Raw genomic sequence first — 10,826 nt, 5'->3', positions numbered from 1 at the left:
TTTTTTCTATCCCCATCCTGGGGAACTTCTAGCACATGTATGTTTCACCACTTGAAGTTGCCCATGACTTGCAGGGTTCACTTGTTAATTTTTTTCCTCTTTGTGTTTCATTTTGAACAGTTTCTACTGCCATGTCTTCAAGTTTGCTAATCTTTTCTTCAGCAAGGTTTTATCTTTCATTAATCCCATCTGGTGCATAATTCTTATTTCAGAATTATAATTTTTATCTCTAGAAGCTCAGCTTGGGGTTTTATTTTCCTCACTGTGCAATCCCCTTCAGTGCTCATCACCTACAGGTAAGGAGGAGCCTGGACAATGTTTAAGGCTGCAGTTTACTCTGGTACAGGCACATTATGAGACCCACAGAGAACACGCCCCACAAATCCATTACCACACTCTTAGATTTGTTTTGTATCTTTCATTTCTCTACTTGTCATGGTTTACCTTCCTTCTAGCTTTTTAAACATGTGAAATACAATTAAGTTACCATTTAATGTCTTTTTCTACTGTTGCTATCATCTGTGTCCGTCACGTTGAGTTTCAATTAATATAAATTTCCCTTCTCATTATGGGTCATAGTCTCCTGTTTTTCAACATTTCATAGTTTTTTTATAGGATCTTAGTCCTTGTGCATTGGATGATGGATATTAGTGAATTCCATAAATATTCTTGAACTTTGTTTTGGAATACAAAGTTATTTGGAACACAATTTATCACTTCCAGGTTTTGCTTCTAAGCTTTGTTGGTCACAACCAGAGTGACATTTAGTATCAGGCTTTTTGCACACACTACTGAGGGAAGACCTTTTCTGATTGCACTACCTAGTGAGCCATGGTTTAGGAGGTTTTCCATCCTAGTTGGTTTCAACAAGCCTTATTTTCATTCCTGTGAGTTCTAGGTTATCCTATCCGGCTTATTCATTCAAAGAATTCCTTTCTCAGACACCTGCACTGAATAGCACTCAGCTGAGAGCTGGAGGGGATCCTCTGTAGATTCTAGAGTTCTCTCTCCTTGTAGCTCTCTCATCTCTGTTACTTTGCCCTGCAAACTTTGGTCTCCTTGACCTCCTTGGAATCCTAGGCTTACCTCTTCAACGCAGGGACCAGTAGGCTCCATTGGGTTCCCACTCCCTGCACCACAGTCCAAGAACTCTGTCTAGGCAGGAAGCTGGGACAATTGCAGTGACCACTTAATTTACCTCCTGCCTGTCTGTGATCATTGTCTTCTGTTGCCTGATGTCCAGTTTCTTGAGTCCTGTTGTTTCATATATTTTATCCTAATTTATAGTCATTTTAGGGGAGAGTAAATCTGACCCAGTTACTCTGTCTTGGTCCTGGTGTTTTTGAAAGACATTTAAAATAAAGTACATATTTGAAAACTTTATAACTGAATTTAAAATGTAAAAATGCTTACAAGTTCAAAACTTAAAATCTTTTATAATGAAAAAAAGGAATTTTGTTATATCATGTAATTTTTAATTTATTTGTCTTTTATTTATTTATTTTTTTGAGACAGAGTCTCTCTTTGTTGCCCCTGGTATAGTGTTGTGGCATCGTAGCTCACAGCAACCTCAGACTCTTGGGCTCAAGTAATTTATTTGTCTTTTAGATTTTCTCCTGGGTCATACTTTGGGGAAGGCTGACAAATAACATTGCAAAGGAACATTGTTGCTTTTTTGTTTTTTGGTTTTTTTCACAGAAAGGAAATGGTAGAAAGAAAAGTGGTAGAGGGCAGGCGGTGCCTGTAGCTCAGTGGGTAGGGCGCCACATACATTGAGGCTGGCAGGTTCGAATCCAGCCCAGGCCAAAACCAACAATGACAGCTGCAACAGAAAAGTAGCCGGGTATTGTGGTGGGAGCCTATAGTTGTAGCTGCTTGGGAGGCTAAGGTAGGAGAATCCCTCAAGCCCAAGAGTTTGAGGTTGCTGTGAGCTGTGACACCATAGCACTCTATTGAGGGCAACATAGTGAGACTATATCTAAAAAAAAGAAAAAAGAAAGAAAGAAAAGAAAAATAAAAGAAAAAGTGGTAGATGGTAGGGTGAGCAGTGATCATTAATCAGAAAAGAAATAGAGAGTAAAGAAACAGCAGAAAAAAATCTGCCAGGTGCAGAGACGTGCACCTGAAGTCCTAGCTACTTGGGAGGCTGAGGTCAGAGGCCTGCTTGAGCCCAGGAGTTTGAGTCCAGCTAGGGCAACATTGTGAGATTCCCCTGCCTTTAAAAAACAAAACAAAATAAAAAGGAATAGTTATCTATAACTAGTGTAGTAGGAAACTTCTGGGCTGGGAACCAAAAGACCTGAGGTTAGTCTCAGTCTTGTGACCTAGGGAAAGTTATTTAACCTATTTGAGTTTTTATGAAATATTTACTTTAGATTGGTACTAGGAAAATACCATTAAATAACATTGCTGATAAAAGATGACTATTATAATGACCGACACATTGTAAGGACACAATAAATATTAATTGCTTCTATCTGACCTTGTCTATAGTTCACAGATCAGCAAAGATTCAGTACAAACCCTGTTTTAAAATGGAGGTTTTGCCAGGCATGGTGGCTCACGCCTATAATCCCACCACTTTGGGAGTCTGAGGGGGGTGGATTGCCCTGAGCTCAAGGGTTCAAGACTAGCCTGAGCCAAAGCGAGACCCTATCTCTAAAAATAGCCAGGTGTGGGGGGAGCCTGTAGTCCCAGCTACTCAGGAGGCTGAGGCAAGAGAGTCGATTGAGCCCAAGAGTTAGATGTTGCCTGAACTATGACACGAGGGCATTCTACTGGGGTGACAAAGTGAGACTCTGTCTCAAAAATAAATAAATAAATAAATAAATAAATAAAATGTAGATTTTATTATATTTAGGTGTAGTGAGGCCATCAGGTCAGGAGAGAACTGCCACTGGAAACATAGTTTGTTACTCATAGTTCTCCAGCGGAGGGGGCATGCCCTGCCATGACCACAGTCAGCCAGGACGCAGAGGGAGCAGATGGAAAATGTGGGCGAGAGACTTTATTGTGGGTCCAGAGGGCAAAATCAGGCCAGGTAGGGTGAGCAGGCTTAGGACTGAGTAGTTTGAGTAATTTCAGCAGGCTCTGGAGTGTGGGGGCCGTCTCCACTTGTCTGGTACCTGGGCCTGGAGTGTTTTGGGCAGGGGGATAATGGCCCAGTATTTGAGCCCCACAAGAGTCTGATAAAGGAGGTGGCTGAGTACAGGGTCTAGATTGGCTCTAATTTATCTCTAGAAATTAGCTAGTTCTGGGAGGGGCTGGCCCTCCAGGGTCAGCAAGGCCCCAAATGTCAAAGCATCAGAAATACAGAAAATAAAAAAGCATGCTAAATACAAATGCTGATTGCTAAGATGTGAGTTAACAGTGTCACCCTACTATGCCCAGAGAAGGCTGTCCCTCTGTAGTTCCCATGGGGACCATTTAGGAGACCACTTAGACTTAGGAGGCAGCGTGGAGCTGCACGTGGCTGGAAGCCAAGGCCTTCCTTCCATGCCTGCGTCTCCCCCACAGCCAGTCTGAGCAGGGGACAGCAGCTCCAGAGGCTGGTTCACCCTGGGGAAATAATGCCATCTGGTATTAGTCCACATAATTAGTTTAACACTGTATGTGGTGTGTTATTCAAGTGTTTCTCATAAATAGTTAATGATTTACTGATGATGATGCCACAGATTAAAAAGCAACATTAAAGAAGAAACTTCCAGGTCCCAGAAGGTATTATTAGCCTTGTCCAGCTCTGCCCAGGGTTGGCGCTGAGCATTGCTTAGGCAGGTGTAAGCATTTGGGGAACAGCTAGCAGCCCCAGCACTGGGCCCTGGCTGGTGTCTTCATCAGGCTCTCTGCCCCTGGCTGGGCGCCAATCCTTTTCAGTGATAACAAGGCTGCCCAAGCCCAGGGGTTGACTGCAGGCTTGGCAGGATCCTGCTTCTGAGATCTGATATCTACCTGACATTGGGCTTCCTCCTCCCAACCCCCAAGGTAACTCTGCCTGGGAGTGGGCCGGTCTACCTGCTGGAGCCTGCAGAAAAGCCTGGCAGGACACCAGGGAGTGGCCCGACTGGGGAGTGAGTGCCCTTGGTCCATAGACCATGACTGCTTGTTCAGGTTCCCAGCGGCCCAGTGGCCTTATACACAGCCTGTTTGCTTCCTGTGCACAGATTATACTCCCGAGCTTAAGAGGAAATCGCACCATTGCAACTGCTTTCCAAGTTTCCCCTTGGACATCCCACCCTCAACGTAAACTCAACTCATCAAAGACAAAAATTCTTAGACATGGTAGAGACTTCAGAAAGTACTATGTCTAGTGTCCTTGGAAGGGCCTCTGGGTCTGTGAGCCCATTCAAATTATTTTTAAAAATTTGAAGAATGTGCATTTTCCTGTGGTTTTCATGCCAGTGGCAGTCAGGGTCTCAAAGGGCTCTGAGAAGCCATCAGATAGATCTCTGCTTGGCCAACTCCATCTCCTGGCCTCCCTGGTTCTGCCAGAGCCTCTTGTCTCCCACTTCATGGAGAATACGGGGATACCCTTGAGTTTCTGCACCCACCTGGCCATCCCACCCCTCTGTACCTGTACAAGGCAAGTCCTGCCACCTGCACTCTCAGTCACATGTCCTCCTTGTCCCCCAAATCACCCCTTCTTTCTTACATCTTGAACCTCTCTCTGGTTACTTCTCCCTGTCTATAAACTTGTTTAAAGGTTTCCCATGTTGTAACAAAACAATGACACCATCCCACCTCCACGTGGCCCTGCCTTAGCTCTGCTGCACAGGGTCCATATTTCTCCACCACCGCTCGTTCTTTTCTCTACTGAATCGTCAGCTACATGGTGTCTCTGACAACTATATTCACTATCACTATCTTCCCTTCTCCTGAGTTCTAAACTCTCACTGCCAAAAAGCAGTCTAGTGTATAGACTAAAAATGAGGATGTGGTCAGCCAACTTGGGTTCAAAGTCAGGCCCCACCAGTTAGCAGCTAAGTGAGCTTAGTCAAGTTATTTAACGTTTCTCTGCCCGAGTTTCCTTCTCTATAAAATGATGAGATATAATACCCATAGCACAGGTACTAGTGAAGAGTATAGAATGCTTAGCACAATACTGGATGCATAATAAATGCGCGACAGATGTGAGCTATTATTCTCTGCACCTGCACATCCCATGGGTCCCTTACACTCGACACGCCTAGAACTGAACGTACCTTTACGCTTTCAGCTTCCTCCTCCTAGTCCCCCATTTGTGATTGAGATCTGCCTGCATCAGCTGCATTACCCTGGCCCATTTGTCACTTAGGGCTTCCTATGTCTTCCTACCTTCCTTTTTCTCTGTCACCAGGCCGTGGTCCACACTGTAGTCCACGTCTGCTCTTCCTATTCTTCTCCATAAAAACCCTTCAGTGGTTCCCCATTTCCTACCAGATAAAATCTAAACTTCTCAGCCTGCAAGGAGGGCCCTCTGAGTTCAGGCCTCTGCCCCTCTTCCTGACCCAAGCCTACCCTCTCCTGCCCATCCCAGTCCCTTCCTCCCTATGGTCCCCCATGCCAAACTGCCAACAGGTGCCCTAAAGAGCTGTCCTGCAGGAATACCCTGTGCCTGCCTCTCCTCCCGTTCACAACACCATCTCATCCACAGCCTCGTCACTGCTGACCTGCAGCTCTGCAGCAGCCGCCTGGGTGGTCCCCAGCTGCCACCTTCTGTCAGCCAGCTCATCAGCACTTCAGGCCACCACAGATGCTGCCTTGCCGGCTTCCTGGACCTCCTCTGTCACTTTTCTGTGCCTTTTCCCAGCATGCTCCCTTCCTCTTTATCTGCCAAATACTCACCTTTTTCCTTCTGGTCCTGGAGTCACAGCCAGGTGAAGCCATATCCTTCCTGCAGGCTGAGCTGGGCCCTCTCTCTGTGCTCCCACAGTGTTCCCATCCTGCCTCTGTCTCTGTCAAGGTGCTAGCATATTCAACCGCAGGCAATCTCCTCCTGGCGGGCCGGGGTTACCTCCAGGAGAGCACTGCACACCCCGCATCCCGTGTCCTCCCCTGCTTTATTTTCTCCCTATCCCTTGTTACACCCTATACATGTTGCTCATTTGTCCATCTCTCTGCACTAAACTCTATGCATGCAGCTTTAATTTGTTTCGATGTATCCCCCAAACCTAGAATAGTAACTGGTGCACAGTTAAGTGCTCAATAAATATTTGTTGAATAAACTGTTGACTCACTGATCAACGTTGCATTACCTAGCTTTATATCTCTAGTAGCGAACACATTGCCTGGTACTTAGTAGATATTAAGTATGTTTTTTGATGAATAATACTTTATCATGTTGCTAAACTATTTTATAAAGCTCAGAAGCTGGCCTAGTAGCTTGGGTGCGTGTAGTCCCACCTGAGGTGGGAGGAGCTCAGCTGGGACAGCAAAGTGGGACCTTGTATCTAAAAAATTAAATTAAAAAATTTTTTTAAAAAGCCCTTGGTAAGAACATTTCAGGCCTATCTAGGGTGTAAGAGAGAAAACAAATTCACATATTTACACTGGATTCTAGATTCTTTACCTTCTAACCCTAGGCACTCAATGTTGAGTCCTCTGTCCTAATCTAAGCCCTTCTCTGGAGCCTGACTTCTCTCCTGCAGCCCTTGAGGAGATATGGCAGGCCCTGCTCTCCCCACTCCTTTGCCCACTCTGACCAGAAATACCACTGACCTATTTATTCAACACACACATATGAAGGACGTGGAGATGAGCCAGACACTCTTCTAGCCACTCTTCCCACCTATGCCTGTTTCTTTTCTCTTTCCTCAAGGTAAGGACCATCTAGGCCTGTGTGGCTCTTTGGGTATTAACGACCCATATGGCAGCACCTCGTTACTGGCACCAAGAGACATATGTTAGACACGTAGATTTTACAGAAAATGGCCCTTTAAAGAATGAGCACTTTTTCACATTTCAAACGCTTTGAATGGAAACTGTCAACCTTTATTTCACATATTCTCATCTACTGTATACAGAACAGCCATCCCTTTTACAACGAAGGCCCTGTGCATCCCTCGCTAATTTTCTGCGCTGCGCAGTGCACCAGAGGAAAAGCTGGTAAAAAGAAAGGGCACGGAATTAAGCAGTCTTCACAGTGGGACCCCCTTGGCAGTCCTTGACGTCTCCCTGAGCTAACCTCCTAATTCTTTTAATATTTTTCTAATCTATGGTGGGCTTAGGAATCAGAAAATGAAGTTACTTCTAACTAACTTCATTAGAATTGTTATAAATTCAGTGTTAACAGAATCTAAGTGAGGGATTAGAGATTCTCCTATTTCTAAAATCTCCACCCTAAAGCACAGACTTTCCTAGGGGGAATAGTCATCATTCTTGTGATTCGTTAAGTAACCTCTTTAAAAAGCATGCTTTTAGTACATTTAGCATATGATCATTTCACATATGATCTTTTGCTGTTAACTTCCTTCACATGCACATACTACAACTTTTCAATTAGATTGGTCACTGGTTGGGTTATTAATGTCCTGGTTAATAACGTCATGCAATTTCACAGTTCTTCATTCTGCAGTGGACTCCATTTGGGTATTCTCTAATTCAATGGTTCTCAACCTTCCTAATGCCACGGCTCTTTAATACAGTTCCTGTGGGTAGCGACCCACAGGTTGAGAACTGCTGCTCTAATTCAGATCAGCTTTGACACTACCGACCTCGACCTGAACAGCATCACGTCCTACAAGTTGAAGGCTTAGTCCCCAAGACTAAGATGCCAGCTGTAAGTCCAGACGTCCAGAACTTCTGACTGAATGGCTATAAACCAGAGTTCCCACAGCTCCCTCACCAGGTTCACATAATTTGCTAGAGAGGTCACAGAACTCAAGGAAACCTGATAGTAGTTTATTGTAAAGGATATCTTGAAGGATACCAATAAACAGCCAGAAGAAGAGTTACACAGGTAAGGTTGGGACAGGTCCTGAATGCAGGAGCTTCCTTCTTCACGGGGCTGGGGTGTGTCACCCTCTTGCCCCACGGATGCATTCTTCACCTTCCTAAAACCTCTTGAGTTTGGCTACCTGAAAGCTGCTGACCCAGTCCTGATAGATTATTATTATTATTATTTTTTTTTTTTTGTAGTTTTTGGTCGGGGCCGTGTTTGAACCTACCACCTCTGGTATATGGGGCTGGCGCCCAACGCCTTTGAGCCACAGGTGACGCCCAGTCCTGATAGATTTTTATAGAAGCCTCACTGTGTAGGCAGATTGATTAAATCACTGGCCATGTGTGATCACAGAATCGGTTGCAGCTTGGTGTATGGGGACACACTCCTGCACATTTGGTCACAGAAGCATTCCATGTTGTGAGAGTATAGGAAGACACCGAGTCTGTTTTTAACTCTCAGCTATCCACTAACGTTTTTCCTGTCCACCAAGACCCCACCCAAATACCACCTGGCGTGCAAAGCCTTTCCTAGGTCTCTCAGCCAGAAACGTCTCTTCTCCTATCTGAATTCCCTCGGCACTCAGGATTTTTATGCTCTACCTTCTTACTTTGTATTGGTTATTTGCATCTTGTCTCCTCAATAATGTGTAAATACTGTGGGCCAAATATTCCAACTCTCTGCGCACCCCTAGACCAGCAGTCCCCTCTCAGGGGCTACATGGGGACTTTCCAAAAATTGCCTCATTAACACAAGCACAGGTGTGGTTGAAAAGGGTTTGTAACAAATAACAAAAGACTGTCTTTCACCTTTATCATGTGAAGCTGTTTCCACAGCTGCTTCAGGAACCAAGGACAAAAGGCCAAACATAGCAAAAGATATGTTTGCTGTGTCACTTAGAAAACAAGACTTAAGAGACCTGTGAGCCAGGATGAAAACCAAAATATAAATATAATGTAATACCTCAGTAGCATGCCAGTAGCATCTCATAGATGTGGGAAAGCTATGAGAATAAAAAGACATGCATGTGTGCATTTTTGGAAGGCATAGCCTTGAGAACACCCCATACATAGGATTCCACTTCCTAAATTAAGTGTGGAACAAATGGGTTCATGAAACAAAGGAAGGGCAGATGGCACCCACAATATTACCTTTATTACCAAGCGAGGCCAAGCTGGAGGACTCAATGTTAGGTAAAATGCAAATGAGACTGACTGCTTGGTGACAGTCGGCAGGAGCCAGACCAGACCACCACCCAGCTCCTGAGAAGTGCTACAGTGCTTACCTTCCCAACCCGAATACTTGGGATTGTCGGCTAAAAATGCACAGCAAATAGCATTTAAAGAGAAATTTTATTTTAAAATAGTTTATCTTGGACTGCTCCTCTTTACCACAAAAGCATCCCATGGTCATGTAGCTAGGCGTAACAACCTACAGGGAATTAGCATGACTTTGTATAAAAACTCACTGAGCATCTGTGTATTACACTGGGGCTATGCAGGGTCATCGTAACTAGAATTGGAAATGCCTGGCTTTTGAACTTTGAAGGTTCAACATTTTAAAGAAAGAGACATATTTTTATAAAACTCTACATATCTACACCTGAGGGCTGATGTGAGTGAACAGACGACCAGCTTTGGCTGCCTGAGTCAGCAGCATCTGCCCTCTGGAGCCTACTGAGAGGCTGGGCCTGGGGGGCAGATGGTCTGGGCTGCTGAGGGGCCAGCAGAGCCTGGTGCTTTGCTGCCAGTGGTGAAAATCAGCTAGGCTGAACATACGGGTGTCCTTTCAAGGATGTGAGATATATGCTGGAGAAAACGGGAGCTAGAGGAGATAGGAGGTGGTGAGGGCGAGTGAGGGCTTCTTGGGGCTACAGTTCCCTAAGGAGAGATGTGAATGGGCCTTTTCCCACTCCACTGCCCACAGTGCTCCTGCACACAACCCTTGCAAATTCAGCACTTCACTATACACTGGCCCCACTTGAACATTCTGTCCGGTGAACAGCTTTGGGTGGCAGCGAGGTTGGCATGAATTCCTAATCCTAATAATCCTGCTAACACAAGACTATTAAGTAAGAAGGCTGCGAATATTCATGAAGATAGTTGCCAGTTCAGCACTTACTGGGCATCGGCCACCTACCATAATCCTTACCACAATCCTGCACTTTTGAGACAGGGAAACAAAGGCTCAGAGAGGGAGTCATACCGATTGGATCAGCATCAAACTTTCTTCTCCCCACCCGCAAAGATGTCACTGGGGCAGGGGGCAGTGCCTACTCTGTTAGGGCAGGAGAAGGGTAAGGCTGATAGCGGTGGGCTGTAGGGTGTGGGAAGTGTGTGTGTGTGTGTGTGTAGTTATTTGTGGGGTCAGCTCCTGGGCTGAGGTGTGCATGCACACGACTACTTGTAGGTTAGTTCTGGAAATGTGCATATGAGTGTGTGTTATGGGCTTGGAGAGTTAGTCCCTGAGCCGTGTGAAAAGGAGAGTTGGGGCTTTGGTGAGGGCAAATAGGCTTGAATTTTGAGCATGAGTGTGCGCGTGTTTGAGATTGCAAGTATGTTGGGGCGCTGAGGTTGGGTGTCAGTCCCTCACTGATACATGTTTGCACATCCACCAGAAGAGGGTGGGTTACCGACTGTGCGTGTCTGTGGAAGAGTGGATGTGTGCGTGTGGAGGGTGCCTCCCTGGCCCCGGTGCGCTGTGTATCTGAATGTATTTGCGCACAGCTCTGCGTGCGTCCCCTGTGAGTGGGGAAGGGGAGGGACCGCGGGCAGGGGGACGCTGGCCGGGCCCCGCCCTCCGCGGCAGGTGGGCCGGACCCGCGGCGGGGCGCAGCGCTCGCTGCTCTTGGCTCGCGGCCGCGCCGGGCTCGCAGGGCTGGGCTCGGGCTGCGGGGCGGCGCCGGGACAGG

The sequence above is a fragment of the Otolemur garnettii genome, unplaced genomic scaffold, assembly GCF_000181295.1.
Source record: "Otolemur garnettii isolate 467f Iridium unplaced genomic scaffold, OtoGar3 scaffold00073, whole genome shotgun sequence".
In the NCBI taxonomy this organism is placed as follows: domain Eukaryota; kingdom Metazoa; phylum Chordata; class Mammalia; order Primates; family Galagidae; genus Otolemur; species Otolemur garnettii.
This window is presented reverse-complemented; position numbering follows the sequence as displayed.